Source organism: Osmia lignaria, chromosome 9 (assembly GCF_051020975.1).
Source record: "Osmia lignaria lignaria isolate PbOS001 chromosome 9, iyOsmLign1, whole genome shotgun sequence".
NCBI classification, from domain to species: domain Eukaryota; kingdom Metazoa; phylum Arthropoda; class Insecta; order Hymenoptera; family Megachilidae; genus Osmia; species Osmia lignaria.
The window spans coordinates 3882059-3908214 of NC_135040.1; the positions used below are offsets into that span (position 1 = coordinate 3882059).

Sequence of the window (26156 nt, forward strand, 5' to 3'; positions counted from 1 at the left end):
AATATATGAAAGCAGGCGTAGATCGGAGTTTCGTAGTTTCGCAACGATTTAAACAACGCGAAGCTCTTTTGGACAGTTGTTAATAGGAAAATTAATTATCTCGGCGAACACGTGGAAACTATGACGTAATAACAAAGGCGGAATAATAAAAGGAGCATTAACGCGAGGAAACTTGCGTTAGAAGTTCGCGTTATGTTGTTGTTCCGTAACTGGATGCTCTCTTCAACGACGCGTGCACGCGTTTACCCTACTCACGATTCCCTTATGAGTCAGCAAAGTTGAGTGCACGCGTCTAACGGATCGCTATAGCTGGCTGGAAACTTCCGGTTTGTTCGTCGCGTGTGCGGTCAGGCGAGACTGGTAGAGTTCCATTCGACATTTCCGCCGCTTTGCTCGCGATTCTGACGGACGCATCGCGCTGTTGAACGTCTTTCGTTGCGTACTCGGCCCGTTAACCAACCGGAAACACGAGTGCACTTCACAACTGCTTGGAGAACTGTCGCGAAAGTGCTAATTGACGAATGAAAGGTGTAAGGTAAATTGAAAGAGCCTCGAAGTATACGGTCGATTTCAGAGATAATAATTACAAGCATTCTTTGAGGTCTTCTTAATTACAAGATTACTTCGAAAAACTATAGAATCAAAGTTATAATATGCCATAAGCCTCTAGTTAACACACTCGATTCTGAATATTTCAGAATAGCGCTTGCCCCAAAGTTAGCTTGTCCGATCGCAACATTACATATTCCAGTAATTAGGTCAGTAAACTTGAAGCGAAAGGCTAATGGGGACTCGGCTAATGGAGTTTCTAAGATTGTAAAATAGACCATAAACGTGTTAACCGGCGATAACTTTGAAGGACACTTGATTTGTCCGTCTATGATTATAACCGTTTGAGGGTGAACCCATATCTACCCTGGAAGATTATCAGGGATAGCTTACAAGTTTGGATGTATAATTAGGATCAATTTATAGTCTATGCATAAGGGAACGTAAATAATGCATAATTTAGTCTGAAGGGTATTCCATTCATAACCAGATATTGCTGTGTTCTCCTATGTCTGACTTATCATTTACCTATACTACTTGCCCGTTCATTCCCTGTATTCAGTAATTCCTCCAAGATTCCTGCCACTGTGCTCTTATTCCTATATTGCCACTGGCGTTTAGTACCGCGCCGAGTCAATCAAGCGTGTTCATAGCGTAAACCCGATCAGGTTCCGGCGAGTCGGCACTTGCAATTGGTAATATTGCAATATGACTTTTTAATTTCAATTTTAATAGTTCAACCACCGTTTTTATTGCCACTGTGGCAATATGGAAATTAGACCACAGTAATCTTGGAGGAGTCACAGTACAATTTCTTTTTTATTCTAATGTTTTACCCTCGGAATGCAATCCCTCTGATTCCTAAGTGCATAATCAAACATGATCTGGTGCATGATTATCAGAGTGCATAGTTCTAGCGGAGAGTAGATAGCGCGCTGGAAAGGGCGAAGGGCTCGCAATCGAGTTAACCTCGAGGGAGAGCTGCTTCGGAATAATCTGTCCATACTTCCCTTTAACCATCGAAGACCATCTCTACCCCAACGTCCAACGATCCAACCTTTTGCCGGCGAATCATCGTCGGGGGTTACGCGTGGATGGGCAAACTCGCGCCGCTTCGCGGTCGATTCGTCGGATGATGTAGGTACCGGTTCCATTTATCAGATTGCCGCGTGCAGACGGGACCGTGTACGATTTTACGCGCGTGTGCGTGCACAATTACCGCTTCTGCGGGGACGTGCGCGCTGGAATTGTGCCTTCGATACGATAACCCGTACACGGTTCCGTCCGCGCCGTAATCTACACGCGGCGGGCCGGCGTATCGCGGTGAATGCTCGCGATCTAAGCGGCTTGAAAACGCGCGCGTTTCATCGGCCCGCAATTAGCCCGCCCCGTTGTAATTAGTTCGACGCCTCGGTGAATTGATAACGATTACCATCTCTCTGTACTAATCGACTTTCCATCTTTCCCTCGCGATTTTCTCTGTCAACTTTATTTCATCCTCACGATTCATGGGACGCTGAGCAAGACTTTTTAATCGGCGAAATTCGCGGAAGCCGCGCGTAATTCCTGTTCGTTATATCGGTATCGAGCACAGGCGCGCGTGTAACTTCTGTTTGTAGGGAGGAAAGTAATTGTACGTGCTGGCGGAATATATGCGAGCAAGCGAACCAGCAGAGACGTACGCGCGAACCGGCAATTTGTTAGTTGCGCGCAAAAGTGCATACAACTGCGGACGCTGCTTCGCTGATATATGCGAGCCGCATTTGCATCTGCGAGATAGTTTTACACCTGAATACGCGGACTTTACCTTTTTTTTTTATCCACTTCTTTATCGCCTGCCGAGTTACACGCTCGGGGGATGTAGAATCGTATCGGTGAACTATGCGCGGGGTGTACGGATTCACGGCCGACTCGCTATTCAACTTGTCCGGTCACGTAGAGAATTCTATTAGTCTAACCACACAGTGTACTTATTCCGTTTCTGCGGTTAGAGTACCTGTTACACCTATAGCTTTCTATTCTACTCGCCTGACCATCCACTGATCTATTCTACTTATCTACTCACCTATGATTGTTCAGCCCAGCGTTTCTCAACCTTCTTTGACCCGCGGACAGGCGGTTGAGAATAGCTGCATTACAGGAATTTGTCTTTAATGCCGTGCTAATCATAAATTATGTAAATTTAAAATTAGTTAAAAATATTTTTGTTTCGTAATTTTATAAATTAAAATTTTATTATTTTTTTTTTTAATAAGAAAATTTGTCAGCATGGACAGGTAAAAATTCTCCTCGGACCTGCGGTTGAGAATAGCTGCATTACAGGAATTTGTCTTCAGTGCCGTGCTAATCATAAATTATGTAAATTTAAAATTAGTTAAAAATATTTTTGTTTCGTAATTTTATAAATTAAAATTTTATTATTTTTTCTTGAATAAGAAAATTTTTTAACCTGGACAGGTAAAAATTCTCCGCGAACCCGCGGTTAAAAATAGCTGAATTACAGGATTTCATAATTTTATTATTTTTTTTTTCAATAAGAAAATTTTTTAACGCGAACAAGTAAAAATTCTCCGCGGACCGGCAGTTGAGAATAGCTGGTTCAGCCTATGCTACTCGACTGACAATCTTCGGTATCCGTTCTCCATTGCACCATTCCGACCATCTATTGACCCAATCCCGTCTATTTTGACCCTGTACTGATGCTGTCTGGCCAAAGGAGATCCAGCTGTGCCTCAGAAAAATCGAACAGCAATCTTGTCCGGCCAGTCCGGCCGAAGTTTATGGCTCCCTTATACCTTTTCCAATATCGGAAAATACTTTTCCTACTATCGTCAATTTTCCCCTTCATTTCCATCCCTCTTCTTTCAACGTTTCTCGACCGTCGCGTCGGTATTCCGTGTAAACATTATATCGTTAATACAGCCCGGATATTATAGTAACTTTGAAAATGTTCTAACTGAGAAAGGATGATCCGTTTACGTAGAATGTCGAACGCGCCCCGAAGATATTTTGATGAGATTCCTTTTGATGGTATATCCTTAACCCGTCGCCGCTTTAGAGGCTACGTCAAAGCAGAGTGTAATAATTTGCGTGCAGTGAACAGCTGCATATATGTACCCGGTGTACACACAACCGCGTATATGCATACCTACACATAATGTACATATTCGCGGGTGTATATACTCGTATTACTGATACCGCGCCGCCCGCTGATGTACATTAACCTTTAAGTGTGTGATTAACCCCTTTAAGCCTCGACTTTTGCTATGCAAAACGAGCACCGCCTTTTCTTTCACAACCGACTTAAATCTACATCATTTGTTCCCCATGAAAACTTACACTTGCAACGGTAACGCACGCGAACGAATAATTTAAGGAGGGAAATTTATTCTTTTAATAAAAATCGATCGGTCGAATTCTCGCGACTGCTACAATGGAATTCTGTTACTTTTATGTTTAGATTAGAATTCTTGCGAAGGATTTCATCGAACTTTCGATTGGCCGCGTTAGCGAAATTCATCTGTTATTGTACCCTTGTTAATTACAAAAACAAGTTAATTCTATGCGAACGAATAATTTCTGGAGGGAAATTTATTCTTTTAATAAAAATCGATCGGTCGAATTCTCGCGACTGCTACAATGGAATTCTGTTTCTTTATATTTAGATTAGAATTCTTGCGAAGGATTTCATCGAACTTTCGATTGGCCGCGTTAGCGAAATTCATCTGTTATTGTACCCTTGTTAATTACAAAAACAAGTTACTTCAAGTTCTACGTAGTTTGGCGTACTAAGTTCGTTATCGTCGAGACGGTTACGCGAAGCCGGCGCTGTTTGTAGCCGGACTTCAGTGCTGCAAGGTTAATGAAGTTTCGGCTCATTAGGCCGCGCAATCATGAGTTGTACGTCTCGCGATCGATTAAACCCGTCGCTACGGAATCGATTATGAAGATCTAATTACTCCAAAGTATTCCCATTAACTCGCCGACGCGTTACTGCTTGAAATTTCCTTAACTGCTATCTTGAAATATCCGCGAATCCTCTCGAAGTTAACTGTTCAATATTTATCGACCAGCAATAACGTCAGGCAACAAAATTAATTATATCAGAGTGAAAATAACATTATCTGAAATTCAATATTTGACTTTGGAATTGTAGGTATTGTTAGACTAAACAATTATTCATTCCCCGGGAAATCTAATTTCTCCGAATTAATATATCATTATCAGAAGCTGGATGAGACACGAACAGAATACCACGAATCTCGATGTTCACGCTTTAAGGGTAACGAAGTTTCGCCTCGTTACGTTCTAGGGTTACCAAGCTCGGTCGGCCCTTTCACCATGCTAGACGGTTGATTAATTTTCTAGATAACGATCCGCCCGCTCGCAACGTTTCAGATTTTACCAGACCGTCTAAAAAAGGCACTTGTTGCTCGGATGATGGGTCTGAGCTTTGCTGACTTTCGTTACCAGTCGCGAAATATTTCATGATTTTAACAATTTTCTCACTAGCCTGTCTATAAAAATATGGAATATTCAGAAATTTCAGTAAAATAATATAAAAATTATGTTTTTCTGTTGACAGATGGGCGCCATGGACAGGGTGAGACCAAACGGATCTGTTTTCCCTTTTTCACGGTAAGTTTGCTCTTTTTTTTTAGAATTTATTTTTCAACGAGTTGGGAATCGCGTTGGTATTTCGTAAACGCGTTACAGAACCCATTTTCAAGCAATTTAACGACCTTTCCGGAAGTATAAGTGATTTAGGTGTTCTCCTCAGAATTAAGCGGATATTTTCTGCTCGCTACGTCCAGGATCAGATTAGCGATTTTGCGGGATACTTCGTTTTCAACGTAATCAGATTGAATTAACATGGTATAGAGTTATATGCTCGGTTAATAATACCCCTGTGTTTAACAAGCAGGTTTACGTACGGCGAGAAAATTCCTTCGAAACCAAAGCGATGTTTATTGCAACGAGCAAAGTAAATTGAACGTTTAATGAGTATGTACGTGGCGCTTCGAACATCCGTTTGTCTTTTGAAATTTTATGAAAGAGAAACTAATTTTCCCTGCGCTGAGATAGAGGAAAATTTCAAACCTTAAGGGATTACGCCTAGTTGGGATCGGGTAATTTTCAAGATTTTTTTTGCTGTCCTAATAAATATTTACTATGAAGCGAAATATACCATCGAAAAATACACGTTTTAAAGTAGTTTTAAGATTTCTTAAAAATAAAATTTTTTATCGCAAAGGAAACAAAATTTGACCACTTCAAAAACCGAATTTTTCAGTAAAATTGCTGTCGTTTTGGTGAAAGTCAAAATTTCGCAAAATCCTTCGTTCAGGCCCTTAACAATACAATATACTAACTCAGTTTTCTTTGGTTTTGATTTTAAATAAGCGGTTTGGAAGATATGGCCACTGCAAGTGATCTCGAGAAGAGCTGTATTTCTCTCATTATTTAACATTTTATTTTTAAAAAAATCTTAAAACTACTTTAAAACATGTATTTTTCGACGGTATATTTCACTTCGTAGTAAATGTTTATTAGGGTGGCAAAAAACATTCCCGATCCTTAATGACAAAAGGGTGATCGTGTAGCTCATTAACCGAAACAACCCACAGGTTAATGACAATTCTGTCTGAATTTCTTCTTCGTTTCCTTTCTTCCCCACCTACAAAACGGATATCCGGCTTCTTGCATCCGGTGTCGATCCCTCGGGAGCCGTTTTCAACCAACCAACTCGTTTTCTCCTACAAGCCTTTTGCACGACTAATTACACGACTCACAGAATCGACGAAGAACCGCCATTATCGGCTTTCTCTACCGGTGTATGAATAAATTAGGCACATGTTTTGCATTCGACGACGATCATCGAGTCTGTTGTAACTCGTGTTCCCAGCGTGTGACAGGAAATTACTCAGTGTGCTACTTTAATTATTGAATTATACTACTGATCTCGAGGGCTTTTGACAAACTTTCTACAATTGCTTTGCTACTCTTTTCTTGTTTAACATTTTCCTTGATATTTCGTCGAGTACACACTCGTCTGGGAAAGTAAAATGGAGATGGAAAAGAGAACGTGTATCACGTTCCAGGGTTCCTTCTCCTATCTTCTTTTGATCTTTCAGGTATGCGAGAGAGGAAGGTTCGTTCTCTCGTCTGGTAAGAGGACAGTGGTCCGACGTGCTTGAAAAATTGCGTTATGGGTCGTCAAGCTTTACGCAAGCGGACAGGCCGATTGGCTCCGTGGAAATGGCTCCTCCCAAAGGAGCATTTCTTCCACGAGCAAGGGAGTTTCACTTCGGACCGATGTCGTGTCAGCCTCGTTTCACACTGTAACGAGAATGGATTCGAAGGATCGTTACTCGTGTATGCACTCTTTCCCATTCTCCTAACGCGCTCCATTGAATTTCTCTGATTATCAGTTACATCTGCGACAGTTGTTGACCTTCTGCAATTCCTGTCCACAGGGCTTTCGAATTTTACAAATTCTTTTCTTTCTACCCCGAGGCTATAGAATTCCCAACGATTTGTAACTCTTGAACTCTAGGAAATTTTTGTTATGTTTGTAGTTACTGTATTGTTCTTTGTTTGCCTTCTTCGAAATGGTTCTCGCAAATTGAATCCCAGCTCCGAGTGAAAATATTTATTCGCGAAATTTCCCTTCTCCTCGTTCTTCGATTAAACTAATAAGAAAAAGGGAAGAGAACAAGGCACTCTGCTTCGAGCAACTCGAACGAAACTTTTCAATTTTTCAATTCGGCAACCGACGAACTTTCCACGACCTTTGAATAACTAACTTTCTCGCTCGACGAACGCGGCAACTTTGCACTTTATCGCGACCAGATCCATTCATCTATCAAAATGATCCAACGTTATGCAGCGCTAAAAGAAAGCCAAAGAACATGCTCGACGAGTGAATCGAGTTTTGTCAGTGTCCCCGGTTCTTCCAGTGAATCGAACAGAATTGAAACAAGAATTTCACGATGGAAAATTGCGAACTCAAACGTACGTTTCCTTTTCAGCAGGAAATATTTTTAAAATTTCAAACTTTTCAACCTCTGTGCTGTACAATTCTAGAATTTTAGACGGAAAAATTACTTTAAGCCACTGGTTCGTGGATAAATTGAAAAAGGCTCCTCTCTGAAAGAAGCCTATCATTTCTTTCTCGTTTCACTATGAACACTGAAAAGGAGTCGATGAATCGACGTGTTCCTCGGCAAAGGAACAAGAAGAAGAAGAAAGAAGTGGAAAATGAGAGGAATTCTGTGTCCTTCGATATCAGAGGAGATTTGCGTTTCAAGCGTAGTCGTGGAAACACCTTCGACCACGTTACGTTTCCAGGCTCAAATTTAAGGGTCAAAGAGAATGCAAAACGTGCCACCTAACAGTATCCTAGAGCATCGATATCGGTGTGTTTGGTCGTTTTCCAGGTTATGCATATTGATGATGTCCGACGTTTTGCATGGCTACCATTTCTAATCCTGCCTTTCCAGGCGGACCTTGCTATGAGTTTTCAACGAATGTATCCAGAGAGGAATCTTGTAATTTGCAAGCATGTTGAATTTCATTCATCATCGTCCTTTAAATGAAATTCTTCTATCTTTCGTGATACTCGAGATTTTCATATAAATTTCAAACTTCCAGACTGTGATTAAATTGCATACAATTTTAGGATAATAATTTTCTTTATTCAATTTTTAGAATTTTTATTTGTTTTATTCAGAATCATTTATTTCCCTGCTTTTGTTTGCGCCATAATACAGTTTATAACGCTTTTAAATGGAACAAAGCAAACGAGTAAGAATAAAGAGCTGTTTGTGTTTATAAGCAGAGCAGTGGTAACACGTAGTTGGCGAAAATAAAAATGAGAATGAAGTAAGATAGGAATCGAGAAGAAAGCGACTCGAATGAAAGTACTGAGATCGTGACGAAAATAAGGGAAACGGGAAACTAAGGAAACATTAGAGGAAAGAACTGGCAAGTTAAACAGAAAGAAAGCGACTTCGGCAACTGCCGGAGCAAAAATAACCCCTGGGAAAATGTAAGAAACGCGTCAGGGTGCATATGACAATGACTCGATTCAGGGGAAATGTGTCGTTGCTGTAGTTAAGATAAATATCACGAATGTAAAATTTAATATTATTAACGAAGGATTATTTATTTACGTTTTATGTCGCAAATAGAAGAGACAAAATCGATCCAAGTTTTGAATGGCGCGTTTACGCCTTGGCACGCATCAAACGAGATACCCGGAGTTCACGACTATTACTCGATTTCAACGAAACAGGGCGCATCCTGTGGAATCGATTTAGATTCGTGGCTACATATTGAACTTGATCTCGTCTAAAGCCCATCAAATGTTTCCCCGGGAAAGGTTCTCGACTCCGTCACCTCGGTATCCTACTTTTCCTCATAAATTTTCCAGCTTTGTCTCAGTCGGAGAAGGAACAATGATAAAGAGAAACAGGAGGTACGAAAAGGAATGAAACGAAGATGGAGAAGGTAAATAAAATATAAGAGAAGAAAGGTGGATATTGGGAAGGGAAATATGTATTTCCTTGCTCATACTTTGTCAACATTTTGGCTGGCATTTCCAAGCTTTTTGGATCGTAATTTTAAAAAATACTTCAGATGAAAGATAAAGCAGTTGATATTAATATTGCGATAGTAGTGAATCTTGTCTTATAGGCAAATTTGAAACTCGTGTTCTGAGGAATCAAATTTATTTCAGTCTTATCAAGAAGAATATCCAGAATGCACTTGCTTCCTTCTAGTAATAAGAAAGGAAAAAGAGAAGCATCTTGTCAAAACTTGTTGAGACTGTCTTGCGCGCTGTCTTCAGCACAATCCCTAATGTTTCATTACACAGTTTCGAGGAACATGAAAATTGCGTCTGTCATGCGTCTGAGGTATCATCGTTCTAACATAAGAGGATTTCTCGTGTTTCACTTTACGTCCACGAGTGTTCCCCGAGAATTGCGTTAGAATGGAAATTGTAAGAAACAAAGAGATGGATTACGGGATTTTCCTCGGGTACGAGTACACTGAAAATGGATTTGTAGGAGAGAGAAAAGCGTGAGAGTTTGTTCTTCAACGAGAGTCGGTCGTGTAATCTTCGGGATTTTTCTTCAGCTGACCGTCTTAGGTTCTGTGTCTTCAGAAAATATTGACCTTCAAAGCTGTCTCTTTTATCCTCGATTAATAGCAAATCGTGAGAGCGTTTCGTCGTCACGTAAGGTATTTGATCAATGACGATTATTAGTCAGATTTTAAATTCAGAAGAATAATATCATTTTTGAATCGTTTATTTACGCGCTTTGACTTTTCATTTGCACGCTGGATGTTCAAACGTTCGAATCTTTCCTTTCACCCTTTCGTTTCCACGCAAGCAATCTTTACTTTATACTTAAACGTTTTACTAATAAACTTAAACCTTTCACTAGCAAACTTAAACCTTTCACTAGCAAACTTAAGCCTTTCACTAGCAAACTTAAACATTTCACTAGCAAACTTAATCCTTTCACTAGCAAACTTAAAGCTTTCACTAGCAAACTTAAAGCTTTCACTAGCAAACTTAAGGCTTTCACTAGCAAACTTAAACCTTTCACTAGCAAACTTAAGGCTTTCACTAGCAAACTTAAGCCTTTCACTAGCAAACTTAAACCTTTCACTCGCGTCCTTGAACATCCTTCGCTTGCACCCTTCATCTCAAACCCTTCACTCGCGCCCTTAAACCTTTCACCGATTCATATCGAGTTTCTCATTCGCATGCTTAAATCTTTCACTCACACTTTGTCATTGACTCACCCCAAGTATGCCTCGCGTGAACTGGTCAGTGACAGACGCTGAATCAACGTTTTTTTTTTTACTACTATTTACTACTACTAGCGTAGTAATTCCTGGAAGAAAAGTAGGTCACGGCGCTTCCTGAAATTCAGTTACCATTCAACCTCCTGCGCGTATACAGGGCTGCGCTTCAAAACGGCGTATCTCAGGAACCGATTGAGTTATCGACTTGCAACCAAGTGCATTATTTAAAGCACACTTCGCACTATCTTTCTAGGTGTTTTATTTATAAAATTTAGGATTGTTTTTATTGTTATTTAACGCCAGACTTCATTTCTATATAGTGTAACTGTAATGTGCCAAATGAAACATATTTTTGTAATCTATAAAATTTTTCTGACACATTTGCCATTTGAATGTTGCAAAATAATCTAAAATTTTTCTTAATAATTTATATTATTTAAACATTTCCATGATAATCCTTTGTAATTCCTATTTAAAAATGAATTAAGGTGAACCATTTCAAAGGATTCTTTTATTTTTTATTTTCAACCAATTCAGTAGTGATTCTCCATTGTATTCTTATCAAGATAATAGAACAGAAATTACGTTTGATTTTATAGACAAAGCTTGAATCATTCTTTGAACACGAATGAATCGAGCTCATTAAAACACGCAGATTGTACAATTTTCACTCGTTTTAATTTCATTCTCCGTATCATTTCGTAAGGATCTCGTTTCATTTATAAAAATGAAAGGAATTGAATTTAACGAGGCTGTTATTTCAATATAAAATTTCATTATTATTTCGTTCTGAATGATTTTGTTTTGGAACTTGTAAGATTAATCGTTGTCTTGTTTGAAACACTGCAGTGCAAGGAAAGATAATTATTGCAACGAGTTGGTGCAACAATTCCGTGTCTGATTAATTTATGGAGATTGAGCCTCGTACAGAGGAACAGATCTGATGAAACTTGAAACGGTAGATGGACCCAATTAAGTTCGCCTGGCGAATTACTGTTGCGTGTAATTAAGTAACAGTTAGTAGTAATCCAATTGAACGGAGTTGCTCTTTTCGGCGAACGAGCGAATTTCTTTGTGCCATTATCCTTTCTCGATAAACGAAGCGCTAGAATAATCCACTTACCGTTTCAACATATTTTTACCATTAATACAATAATTTTCTGACACTGTAATAAATAATAAAAAAAAGAAAAAAAACATTATTGACTTGTAGCTGTTGTTCAAAACACGAGAACAGGATTGAAAGTGTTCCTGTTCAGATTATGCAAATTACCCGAGAGGTCGAGTTACATTCGTAAAGGACGTTACAAGAAAAATCAAATTGCTCTCACGTTCTGGTGAACTTCTTCCCCCTTTCCGTTTTCACTGCACGCTGTCGTGGCCATTAAACATTCATATTCTCGCGGGCGTGAACTTTAAAATTCTCTCATGAATGTCGAACTTTTCTTTCCATCGCGCCTCACCCTCGAGACTTTTTCCTTCGACTTAAGTATCGCGGAAGCTGACCGTCCGACGCTCAAAGCTCGGTTTCCCGTTTAAAAAGATCTCACGATCGCGACGTTTCTTGCGATTTGTTACTTCGTGAAATTTTTAAATCATTTTTCTCTCTTCGTCAGACACGATGCTTCATTAATTAGAAAGATAATATTGGAAGAGATAGTGAAATATTTAGAGAAATTTTATAACACGCTTACGAGGGAAGGGATATTTTCCAATAGGAGCTGAATTCCTGGTTCATTAAGATCGCAAGTTCCTTCTCTTAAATGGAGAGTTTACTGCGAAATTACGTCGTTTTTTACTTATGACGATCGCTTTTCAGTACCACGGACACGTACAACGGACCTCGAATGCTTATTAAATTCCGTAACTCAAGGTGTCTGACTTTTAACGATCTCTACCACTGTCGCGATAGAAGGTCCAATAGAGCCAAGAATAAGTGTCAGAAAGGTTTACTAAAACGCGTATTTTTCATCGAAACAATAAAAATACCGTGGGTGGAACGTTCGCGAATTCGAAATCGTACTTTAACCCATATCGAAGTTCCGCGAACCTAATTTTGCGGGTATTGAGGCTCAATCGAGAGGAAGATTCCCGGGGCGTTTCGAATCGAACGGAAATAAAGGATGTGTCGAAGCCAGGAAACGTCGGATAAGCGTGCGAGGATCCTTTTTGTTGCGTTCACCATCATCCCCGTACTTCGAAGACTTCTGTTTCCGTTCTCGTTAAGGAGGATCGGTTTTACCACGACGGACCTATCCTGCATTGAGCTCGTGAAACACGAGGTTAATAGCAGTCTGGATGGGACAAAAGCGTCCTCTCTGTGTATTTTCATAAAGGTAAGGCTTCCTTTCCCGGGGAAGCCTGATAAAGGTAACTATAGCTCTGCTAACGTCGCCTTTGCTCTTTCGACAAGGAATCCTCCAGTTTGTTTTGTTGGCGACGTTTGAATGAAAACGAGGGATTTGGATTTAATCGGATATTCTAATCAGATTTGTTTATTAAGAAAAGAATTTTTTTTTAAGGGATGCCTTCGCTCCCTTAAATTTTTTATTTTTTCATTTTTCCATTTTCCTTCTTTTATTATAATTGCTTTGGAAGGATTTTAAGATTCTATTTGTTCATTCGTCTGTTATTATTTTCGATATATTTCTAAATCCATTCCGTCGTTCCAGAGGAAGAAACTCTGAAGTTACTGCTAAAGGGTTTCCTCGTATTCGAACAATGGCTACGAAGATTACACGACTCCAATATGCCACACCATTATCCGAGAACCATTTTAATTTAAATTCTCGACGTGAGTCCAGAAATTTCGATTCTTACATCGAACGATAAAAGCCTGGGAAGATACCAGTATGCTCGTGCGAGTGTTAAGAGATAACGTTAGTTATTGCAAGTCCTTCGTTGAAAATTTTCCTCTGGATCGGTCTAACTTTTGTCCAAACTTTAACTTCGCCTTATCGATGTTAGTTTCGAATCTTCGATCAAGAAGATCTACACGAGAGTCGAGATAATTAGAGTTAAATAATAATTTTTCATTAATATTTTTATTCGATTTTAATAAAATTATTATGGTTTGATGATTTGATATCAAAAGTGTAGTAATCCTTCATTAAAAATAGTATTAGGTATGTTATTTGAAGGATAATAAAACTCGATGAGGAATTCGAGAACAATATTGGAAGTAAAAACATTCGATCGCAGGTTTCACAACAAAACGCTCATGGAATCTTAATGGAATTATTAAGGCGTCCCAATGGGGAGAAAAGCAGTTCCATGGGAATGGAACATTTTATAGCAGCTTATTTTTACGAACTCGATGAATATTGCTTTATCAATGGCACAGGAAGACTGATAAGAAATCTTAAAAAAAGAAAGCTGATATTACTCTACAAATACTTTGAACTGATTAAAGCATTATCACAGTATTATGGCTCAGATATTCCACAAAGACAAGGGTGAAAAAGGAGTTTTCCCATTGAATTAATGATTTAATTTCAAAATTAATCTTTTGAGTTCATATAACAAATGCAGATTAATTTAAAAAAATAGAAATGGCAAATACTTTGAACTGATTAAAGCATTATCACAGTACTTACAACGCCATTTCTATTTTTTTAAATTAATCTGCATTTGTTATATGAACTCGAAAGATGAATTTTAAAATTAAATTATTAATTCAATGATAGAACACCTTTTTCATCCTCGTTTGTATCAGTTAAAAATCATCCTTGTCTTTGTGCAATATCTGAGCCATAATCCCCAAGAAACTACCACAAAGAAGCCCATATAACCAAGCAATTAAACGAAAGATCCAAGAAGAAGTTCTACTCAAAATTAGAGCCACGGGTGGTAAATAAACTTATCTGAGACTCTCGGAAGAAAAGCATCCGCCACAAAACAACGTTTTATCATCCCCCCTTTCTGTTCTTACCTTGCAAATCACCCATTTCATCCCTCCGAACCACTCTTGATAATAATTCAAAGAAGCGTTTCGTTGGCCAACAAAACCAGCAATAAGGGAAATGCGTGTAATAAAATCGGCGTAGTATAAAAAAAAAGAAACTACCCTCTTTCTTTCTGTTCGCACCTGAACTTCCCTTATCGCGTACTCCGTTGAGAACGTTTCTTTTATGTTTGTTCTGTTACCGACACGTCGTTAAATCATTGTTAACATTTCTTTCTTTCTTTTTTTCAGGGAGGATTAACGTCGTGGAAAGAATGAAATGTTGGCGGAAGAAGGAATAAGAGGGTGAATTAGACGATAGAAGAGAATCCACGGGGATCGGTGAGTAATGCTGGAACTGACAAATTTTAACGATAATAATCTACGATAGCAAATTGAAAGCTTGCTACGTAAAATTTCGAAAAGCGTCGATTGTTTATGAGAGAATGTTAGAGGGAAAGCGAAGAGAGGGAAAACGGAGCTGGTCGTTCGTCGGCCGGAAGTCGATGGGTGCTCCGTTTCCCTCGGGAAACTCTTCGTGATACAGCAGAGAGCCTCGATTAAGCCGGCTAATCGGGGCCGGACTAAACCGATTAAATTTAGATCCATTGGGTAACCGAAGCTTAGACGATACGCAAACGAAGGAGGACGGAAAATTTCTCTATATAATAAATCCTGAAAAATTTCTTCGCCCTCAAAATACCAGCCAATATCTTTCTTTCGTTTCTTTTTTTCAATTTGACTTTAGATCCATTGGATAACCGAAGCTTAGACGATGCGCAAACGAAGGAGGACGGAAAATTTCTCTATATAATAAATCCTGAAAAATTTCTTCGCCCTCAAAATACCAGCCAATATCTTTCTTTCGTTTCTTTTTTTTTTTTTTCAATTCGAATTTAGATAGATTGGGTAACCGAAGTTTGAACGATACGCAAATGAAGGAGGACGGAAAATTTCTTCGCCCTCAAAATACCAGCCAATATCTTTCTTTCGTTTCTTTTTTTTTTCAATTCGACTTTAGATAGATTGGGTAACCGAAGCTTAGACGATACGCAAACGAAGGAGGACGGAAAATTTCTCTGATAATAAATCCTGAAAAATTTCTTCGCCCTCAAAATACCAGCCAATATCTTTCTTTCGTTTCTTTTTCTTTTCAATTCGAATCAAATCAAAAATGAATTTGATTTCAACTGGATCAGATATGGGTAGGAAATAAGGATCGAGGAAATGGTTAACAGGATTAACCGTGTTGCAGAGAACGTTCGACGGACTAGGATAATTCGGCTAGCGGATAATAGAGTGGGTAGGATAATCGAAAACTCGGAAACTCGGAGTTTGTTAGGCGAAATCCTGGCGTATCGCCTTTACGTGGCTATGGTCAACGCGTTCGCAGATATGTATGGTACATACGTACGCATTGGAAACAGCCTTTGCTAGGATTCGACGAAACGAACGCGCAAGAAACTTGCGGTTAAGCGTGAAATCGAAACTCCATCCTGGCCGTCCGTGGATTTTGAAAATCGAGAAAAGCACGAACAGCGTTTCAGCTCGTAGACGCGTGACGATCATTCGCGATCATGTTCGCGAGTTTCTAGCTGATGCTACTTGAATCGCGAAGATATTGGATTCGAAAAGTCGGGAGCATTTTCACCCGAAGAAATATTTAGAAAATATCTCGTTGATTTTAGGATTTATAATATTATGAATTTTTTCAATTCTTTTTCTCGATCGTCTAAGATTCCCATCGTTATCGTATAATCGATTTAAATTTTCACCTTTTTTTTTTTTCTTTATTTATTTATCTATCTCTGTCGTTTACGTTTGGACGATCATTAAATTTCGAGCCGAAGCAGAGCCGCATTAGCCCTTGAGATCGAGCTCTCCGCGTTCGCGAGACTCCAAGCCGGAAAGACGGGGTAACGAAGAGGATTAAAAAGAATTTAATCTGCTTTCGTGGATGAAAGTTTAAGCGCTGTTGTTAATGGAACTTGTTAGAGGAATATCGTTAGAAGGGATACGGACGTGAAACGGTGAATTTTCCAGCCAGATGTAACGCCGGATTGTTTAAAGTATATATTGTTTTAAACTGATTGGAAGCTTTTGTTTTCAATTTGCATTATTTGTACACTTGTTCCTTTTTGAAAAAAAAGAAGTAATAGTTTTTAGGAAATTAAAAGAAAAATTATGAGAAGATAACGAAAGGTATTATATAAATGTTTTATTAAAAAAAAAAGATCACATGGATTTAAATAGAATCAAAATTTTTCAGATTTTTAATACTGCATGTCGTTTTGATACTTTTTCCATGTCACGTATATTTTTCAGGACATCTCAAGCCGAAGATGGCAAAATGTCGTCAGGGCATATCGCCCTTTCCATTTGTGAGTTTATCAAACTTTTATTTTCGATCCGTGTCGAGGAACTAAAGTGGATTTTATATCTTCCTAGTGAAAACGCCATTTCAGATATTATTTCTTATTGTAGTAGGCACTCTTGGAGTACTGAATTTCATTATTACTTGTTGAGAATTTCAAAGCATTGTTGATTTTTTAATAAAGGCGTTCATAATAATAAATTAATTAACTTGATTTTGATATTGAAAACACCATTTCAGATATTATTTTTTATTGTAGTAGGCACTCTTGCAGTACTGAATTTCATTATTTCTTGTTAAGAATTTCAAAGCATCGTTGATTTTCTAATAAAGGTGTTCATAATAATAAATTAATTAACTTGATTTTGATGTTGAAGATGATACTGGTATTATCTACACTAATGATAATGGTTGTGTTAATAATGATTGAAGATTTGTTAATTAATCCTGGCAAAATTACGTTGGCAGAGTGAAATTGGACAGGTGTAATAAGACACGTTTTAATTGTAATTAAAATTATTCTGAGTACCGTGTTAAATTTAATTAGGATAAAATATCAAATAGAAGAATTTAATTTTTCAAACTTTTTAAATTAAATTTCCAACGATAGAATTATTTTTTTTTTAGAAACGTTGAACATAATTTTTGGTAAATTGGAGAGGTTGTTGATTGCATCGAGCGTTCAATACAAGGTAATTTCTGTCCAGTCCCTCTGAATGCACATACTTTATTATGTTAATCACGTTGCTGGAATTTCGACGAATCCGAAATCGTGCGGTGGTCGAGTGCAAGCAATGGGGGGCTGATTTCGTTCGTAATATCGCTGATCGAAGGGATTTTGCATCGTTAATAAGTGAAGTGCGTATTTATACACAGCTATCGATTCACTATCATTACTAATTGGCCAATTACATTGGTCTGAAATTTTCAACGACTGAAGGATTTAGGTAATGCTTGTGTTCCACGATGGATTTGTACGCTAGCTGCTATTCAAATTCCCAATTTCATTTGCTGATTGTTATTTAGTGTTACGGAGAATCGTTTGGCAATAAACATTCCAGATATTTCGTGAAAATTAGACGATCACTCACTGTGAAATACATTCGTATCTTTCAAGTTATAAAATAATTATTTTTGAAATATAATACACGAATGAAATTCAACCCTTTGAGTTCATATTTGTTTATTATTAAATTGAATTTCTTCTCGTGAAAATGGACAGGTGTAATAAGACACCTTTTTGATTGTAGTTACAATTATTCAAGGTACAGTGCTAAATTTAATTAAATAAAATATCAAATAAAACTTAATTTTTCAAATTTTTACAATGCTAACTTTAATTAGGTAAAATATCAAATAGAAGAACTTAATTTTTCAAATTTTTTAAATTAAATTTCCAACAATAGAATTATTTTTTTTTAAAAAAACATTAAACAAAATTTTTGGTCTTCGATATTCAGAGACATCGCGAGCCTTTGTAAAGGCAATTTAACGGTCTGTCTTTTCTAAGGCTTTCGTTGAAGGCAATCAAACGTTTCACGTGCTTTGCACGTTCATTATGTTCGCTTCTCTTTTGTCCATTCAAAGGCCATTATCACGCGAAACCGTGATCTCGAGCAAATCTGGATAATAATAATGTTACAACGCAACACGAACTCGTGGCGTTGTTACTCAACCGAGCGTCATTATGCAAATTTGTTGGCTATAAATTGCATCCGTGCATCGTGGCCAGAGGTTGCTTTGCAATCGATTCGATTAAACAACAAACCTCCGTTCACGGTTTGAAGAGCTAGTAATTGAATCAACATCCTAACAAAGGGAAAACAGATGATTTTTCTTTATTTTCCTGGTGAAAAAAGAAATGACTGTTTCCTTTTCCGCTTGTAAGTTGAAGCGGTTCGAAGACGACGCGCGAACAGTAGGAGCGTGTAAGCGAGGAAGGCATAAATTCGTAGGCAACGCCATGCTTGATTAACGTTATTATGCGACCGGTGGCAGAAACGCAGCACAACAGCATCCGCTTTCCTCTGGCCGACAACTTTCACCATTAATCGCGGCGAAACGCTCGTCCTGCTAGTCGCTAGCCGCGACTAATTAATAATTACTGAATCATATCGTCGCCATTCTTCACGCCGTCCAGACGCGACAAATCGTCGCGTTCGTTCTCCCTCCTTTTTTCCCATCCCGTGTTTTAATTTCGAAAATAACTCATTTGTTTTGTGGAATAATGGACCAATTAAATATATTCACCCTCGTAAATTCTTCATCGACACTAAAAATGCAAAGAGCAGGACTAAATGTTGTAATTTTTTTTTTTATTTATAATGTGGTATAAAATTAAAAATATAAATTAGAATTCTTTGTTCTTCGATAGTGATACAATTTTGAATTTTTTTTCAAACCATTCAATTGCAATAAATTCAAAAAATATTTCGCAGGACTTGGAAAACATTTTTCACAGAATTCTGCATTATCTGAATACATGATTTGTTGAGGCAGACATTTCGAAAAATCCATGAATATTGAATACTTTACAAAATTATTGCAATGCAAATTGCTTCTGAACGCTTGTACTATTTGGCGAATTTGAGAGCTGACGATTCGAATAACAAATTTTTATCTCTTTTATCAGGGCTATAAATTTCTCTGGTTATGTCATAAAACATGAAACTTCCAATAATTTTCCAATAAAAATTGCTTACTCGAATTTGATGACGGTTATAATTACTTTAATTTTTTGAGGTTTCTGAATAAACCCTTACAGTAACGACCGCATGGCGCGTAATTATTTATACATAACAAAGTTACGCATGATCAGGAAATTTAATAGCTGACCGAAATTCGACGAATCGAGGCGTGGAATAATGCTTTAGCGCGTGAAAGACCGCAAATTAATCACGGTTTAATTTGAAACAACGAAGCGCAGATAGATTGATGATAATTTAATAGACGTTTAGGTTTCTCACCGACGCGTTCGTTCAATTTCGTTTCTACAAATTAAACGTAGAATCTATTCTAATCAAATTCAGTCATCGTGGTAAATGGCTTTCTAAACGATAAATAATTAACGTTTCAAAATTATTCTCCTCGAGTCATGTGCGCACAATCGATCCCCCGAAACAATATAAATTAATTCACGTCCCTCTATTTCATTTCATTTAAATCCAGGCAAAGATAAATCAGTCTCCGTTGTGGAATTTCTATAACGAACATCTGGATATAATTAAAGCGATTCGCATTAAAAATGCTTCCAACGAGACCTGAAAAATATTTTAAAAATTCTTTGTTTGAAATTATTAACTAATCTTTTTAATGAATTTAATTTACATTATACTGAAATACCTTTAATAAACTGTTCAGAGTATTTTACATTCTAAAATGGTAGTTGAACAATTCGACGTCCACGTATTCCTAAGTTCACTGGAAATCCCCAGTGTCGAGTTTGATCTAGTTAAAGAAACTTTCGTCGAGGTGATATTTAGAGTGAATTAATCTAAATCCGGCCAGTGAAGGGTGACAAGGGTACGACCTTGTCTATTCAAGCATATAGGACGCTACATATCACCAGCCAGGGTGGATTTACCATTCTTGAGAAGGGTGTATTCAGGGTGAATCCGGGGTAAATGAGCCGGTAAGACGGATCCGTCTTCGAAGACAACCGTTACGAAACGATCTGAAAAACCAGCCAAGGGTGAGTTACATTTTAAATATAAAACACATGATAAATTTAAATATAGTATATTTCATATGTATATGTACATGTTCAGACAAGTAGAAGTGAGGTAATATGTGATCATGCAAGTAGAATAGGCAGGTATGCTAGCAAACAAATGGCTCGGAATGATATACGAGCAAGGAAGTAGAATAGGGCGGATTATTACCGGGCAAGTAGTACGAGAGGATATATAATCAGCCGTACGGTAGAAAGTGATACATTTTCAGCCGTATGTACGGTTGTCATCTACAGGACACGAATTCGTACCTCCAGCGCATGAATTTTCAAATAATCATTTATATTTTAAAAGAATAACAATATAAAAATCCTGCTCCATCGATCGAATAAAAGAAACGACTAGATCGCGTTTACAAAGCTTTACGGTTCCGCGAAAATGCGCAGCCTGCTCGTATTTTTCAACTCGCCTTGCTAGCGAATTCGTGTCACCGAGCATGCGAGGAGATCTGCAACCGGAAGCATTTCGGTGGCTCTGCCGAGGCGAAAAATCAAGCTAGTTCCGGGGGCTGGCCTGTGATTGGCTTGATCGTCTCTTGCTCCGGCTGGAACGTGACCCATGGTGAATGAACGATGTTACCGAAAGTTTGCTTAGCTCGATAACTGTATCACCCTCTGTCGTGAAGCTTAATCTAATTAGACACGCACCGTATGCGTCTTATGCTATCTGCGTGTAATATAATAGATGACGCACCGTATGCGTCTTATGGTATCTGCGTGTAATATAACAGATGACGCACCGTATGCGTATAATAATTTTCCATCAAATTTTCTCTAACTCCAAATTTTCTTGAATTCAAACTCTTCGTATGTTTTCCCTGGAGCGTAAATTCTGAATCTTGGAAAAGAAAATTCTTGTCGATTGTTTACCTGCCGAATTGTCTCGTGTAAACGTCAAGCTTCGTATTCTTCGCGCAAACAATCTAACCTTTTATGCATCGATAGAATCGAAGTAGAACATGGAGAATAGAGACGGCTCTTATTGTCGCAACATTGTCGGGCAAATAACGGTACAAAACGCCTCGGCTGGAAATCGCATTAGCAAGGCAGCGTCGATCGAGTCAATCGTCGAACGACCGGATCAGTATTCAAATTCGTTCGTGTTGACAAACGGATTTACATGCAAACCTGGTCTAGCGGGACAGGCTGGAATCCATTAGCGACGCGTTCGCTGGTCGTTGATTGAGCAGAATCGAGAGGCTGTTCGCGCGAAGCTCTCTCTCGCCTTTGAAAATCTTCGCGAGCTCCGACGTGTCCTAAGTTGACAGGAAATTAGCGTCTGGTTTACATTTTCATTTCGCTCGCGTTTGATGTTAAGATACAAGCGTGTGAATCCCGGTATTAGAATTAAGTTTCCGAGCAACAGGTTTGTGGTGTCGTGTTTCATTTCTTTTTTTTAATAAATTAATTTAGTGGCGCGTGATTAAATGAGCCATCAATTTCAAATTCGCTGGTTAAATAGCGTGCTCAAAGTGATGGTTAGAGGAACGAAACGATTCAGGTGGCCAATGCGTAGCATAATCGAAACCGCAACAAACGGTTTGTGTATTTTTGAAGTTCCTAATGACAACGAGCGAACAAATTGCTGGCAGATTCACGGTACTGATATTTACCAAACGATCCAGAGTGGCCGTGTCAAGCGAGGCTACGAGCAATTTATCAAACCCGACCGCACAAAGGGCATTGTGAGTCTCGAAAATATTGTTGATAGCCAAGCGAAACAATCGGTCCTGCGGTCTCGTTCCCATGAATCCAGGCTTAATTGCTATCGACCGCTAATTAAAACGTCACTCGGGAACGAACAGTCTTATCATACTTTATAATTAATAGATAACCTTCGCATCTGCGTGTAGATTAATTTTGCGATCGTTATTTAAAAAATTTATCGCTAAAACGAATCGAAATTCATCGAAACGTGCTTACGCGGTAACAGGATTAATTAATCAATAGCCCGCTTCGCGGATTTTCCTCCCCACTTAATCAATTTTCCAAGAGGTTCGATTGCTACTCGCTACGAATTCCGCAGCGACGATTGATAATATTCCAATGGTTACAAACGGGGCCATTAGTCTGTACAGCGGTCAGAATGGGCAATACTTGTGCCATTCGGACGCGCGAATATGTAATCAGACGGGTTGCGAGCGTTTAGAATTACCGGCCATTGAAATGCAGCCCGCGTTCTCGGTGCCTGAGGTTCGTGTAAGAACGATTCTAAAACCGGCACTGAAACGCGAGCTTGCCCTCCGGAAAACGGGGAGATTCCAACCTGAGAACGTTTCCCATTCGTACAAGCATCTCGGTCTATTGGTACAGACTCGGTGCAAAAGGGGATGGAAATTTCGTGGGAAAACTGACCGCGAATCCTCTTCATCGTTGCCGTTCCCTTTTCTGATTTTCCCATTCTGAAGATGAATATATTTCTTCTTTTTTTTTTCTCTCTCTCTTTCTTTCTTTTTATAAAAGCAATCACAGTGTCAAGTGATTTAACTCTAACGCGATTCCAAATAACGCGATGATGATTGCTGGAGAGGAAGGAAATTGCCAAAGCCATTGCGCGCGAAAATTCCTTAATAACCTGACGATGGCGTGGCTGTTAGCAGTACGGATTAGAGACGGCTTGATTCGGCCCCGAGATTAACATCGGACATTTTGACAGGAAGCTTAATGAACCGCATTTAAGTAGAGATTGAATTTTAAATTGAACCAGGCAGCTGAAGTTTTTGTTGATGAAGCGTGCTCAAGAAATTGTGATTTTAAAAGGGACTTTAACCGTTGCCTTTTAACGCGCGCGATGGAGAGGCCTTTTGATTGCGGTTAAACGAGTTTCAGGAGTAATCGAACCCTTTAATACCGATAATCGAAGGCTGAAATGGGAGTAATTAATTTTATGTAGAAGAGGGTGAATAATGAATTTTATTTTGGTGCCAAATTTTTTAAGAAATTATCAACTACCCTCTCAAGAGGTTTGATATTTAAGAATGTAGATTATTAAAATTGTTCTTGCAGATAAACGAAAGATTGAAAGGTGTGAAATACGAATCGATGCGATTCTAATGCAATTATCAAAATATTATATCTGTCGAATTCAGGGCTACGGTAACGCGTAATTAATGAGCGATAAACGTTCGCGTGATCTACGGGAAACAGTAAACTTGAACTGCTACCTCGACATTACGTAATTAACAGTAAATTCAAATTAGCACGTATTATTGCGCGATTAATATCGACATTGACAGACGTTCAGGCACGACAAACGTCGCACCTGGAAACCAAATCTCTAATTTCACCTGTAACTGATCAAAGCAGCCTATCAGAATTAATAGCAATTAAAATTTTCTTTGCTCTTGGTATTAAATTAATTTTATTCAGAAAACTGTTTCCAATATTACAAATAAGTCCACAGCTAGCTGATAAACAATCAAAATTTATCTTGATTAATAAATTGGCAATATTTATTATTCTTATGAATTGGTATCGAATTGAATAGCTTCGAAATTCGTTCTTGGAAATTTCATTCGTTTACATAAAATAATTTACAACGATATCGGCAAATACCGCACCCTAATGATATTAAAACCGGATAAACCTGAAACGTTTCGCGGATCGGGGAAAAACAACGGTGAACGTAAACATGGGACACGGTTTAATTAACGTTAATTTAAAACAGAATCGAGGAATATAGATGCTTAATTCGAATATTTGTTTCTCGTCAAACGAACAACCGGATATGGACGAATGTCTACAAAATTAAATGAACAATCGTTGTAATTAACAATATATAGCTGCTGGTAGAAATATTTTCCCTTTATCGTATCGTATTTTCCTGTCATTTTTCACGGTAATGTCATTCTCGTGCCTCTTAATTGATCGATGGAAACAAGCTTGTCAACGGCAAAACTTGATACTCTTTACCTGTCGATATTTTAAAAGCGAAACTGTGCAACGGAGAAGGTGGCTGAACAAACAAATCAGAATCTTGCCGAATCGAAAAATGTGTGAAATGCGACGACAGATATCGAGAAGACGAAACGAAATCGTAGCAAACGAGGGGATAACGCGACGGGGGTGAAAGGAACGCAGACTCCGTCGTTCTAACCAGTTGATGTTCGCAATTTAATATCACGCCACGGGAAACATTATTAAAAATGTAAAACTGCCGTCGACACGGTGGTAAAGTGTGCATAGACAGAAACGTCGAAGCGAGCAACGCGAACACGGAAACTGTAGCTCTGTTCTCTCGTCGAAACAAGAGTAATTTCGAACGGAATTCCATGAGATTCGATGCTTGACACGAAATTACCGCGCTAATTAAAAATTCGTATCTCGTTTCAAAACACGTTTAGAGGGAGAAAAAATACCTCCAAGAATTCGTATGAGAAAATACTTGAATTTCAACTTCATTTTCTCAGAGTTATCTCCCAGTCTGTGAACGTGTTAATGACGACTGATTGCCAATCGATAATCGGCAAACACCGACGACGAATAACTAAAATTACTACACTGTCATCGGGACCGTTCGTTACATTAACGTCGCCTCCGTCCGTGATTACTATTTATACGGAAACAAATGGATCACTGTGTTAACCACGAATACATTATGATAATGACAGGGTGTATGCTAAACGAGTGCTCGATAACGCGCCTTTTCCGACGATCAATATACAGTTTATTTGGCCGATGCTGCTAGATAATTGTCGGTCTCGAGTGTCGAGGAAGTTGGTCTGGTAAGAGGTTCGGGTGTGTTTGTAGATAAAGTTATGGTTGAAAATGAGGGAACCGGGGTAATGGGAGAAGTTCGGTCTTTGAAATTTCAGCTTATAATGATATTTTCGGGATCGAAGGGACAAAGATTTCCGGGAATATTGAATTTCAATTTCTAACGATATTCTTGGATCAGAGGATCAGTGATATTTGAATTGCGATTAGGAAAATGAATGCTGTTGGAAGAAGAGTCGATAGGGGATAGGGTATATCGTTGGCCAGCATCTGCAAGCCGTCAGACTCGAAGCGGCGACTGTCGGTGGTAAGCGTGCTACGAAGAGATAATGTCGAGGAAATTAGCTATCGGTACACCTGACCGATCCTTTATGTTGCACGGGATCACGGTAATTCCTCTGAATCCCTCTACAACACGTCAACCGAATCTCGCGACAGACAAGCCATTCGTGAGCTGAAGCTCAGATAAGAACGTGAACGATCGTCCCGTAATACCCGAGACCATAATTTTTACATTTCCGTTGTTACCGAGCAGGAACAGTCTCTTACCGATTTTCAATCGATTTTTTTCTTTTAGTAACAAAAGAATATTCCTCCAGGTAAGTTTCACGATTTTAACCCCTTACTTTATAAAGAAAATAATCTTGTCGCCGTGGAAGTGTTAATTATTGAACCTGAATCCAGCCATAATGGATTCGGTACCATTCTTCTTTCGAGGATCGAGTTCTCATATCAGCAGGGTTTTCGCGGAACCAGAAAAATCTTGGCGACAGCGCGATAAATCAGCGGGAAAAGGATCGGTTCCCCGGAAAGACGCGGATACACGAAAAGTCCATGGTCGATGGTTGAACGAAGGAAAATGCTTGGGCCAGATGTGCCGTTTTGGCAAATCGAGAAGGATCAGAATGCCATACCTCTCTTGCTCAAGCTGCACAGGATGTTTCCGAAATGGCGTATTCCTTAGTTCGATCATATATTTTATAAAAATTGCTTCCCTTAAGAGAGTACACATACCTCGGGGTAAA

The 26156-nt window shown here is 38.7% G+C and overlaps 1 long non-coding RNA gene across 5 annotated transcripts in view; it reads left to right on the forward strand.

Moving 5' to 3' along the window:
• Positions 1-26156, forward strand: part of LOC117606178 (uncharacterized) — a 132860-nt gene that overhangs the window by 81621 nt on the left and 25083 nt on the right. For 4 of the 5 annotated variants that reach the window (XR_004581914.2, XR_004581915.2, XR_004581916.2 and 1 more), the window contains exons 4-5: positions 5135-5187; positions 14564-14653. This is a non-coding gene — a long non-coding RNA (uncharacterized LOC117606178). Of the gene's footprint in view, positions 1-5134; positions 5188-14563; positions 14654-16636; positions 16863-26156 lie in introns of those variants that run through there. The other variant, XR_004581921.2, reaches the window with a different exon arrangement.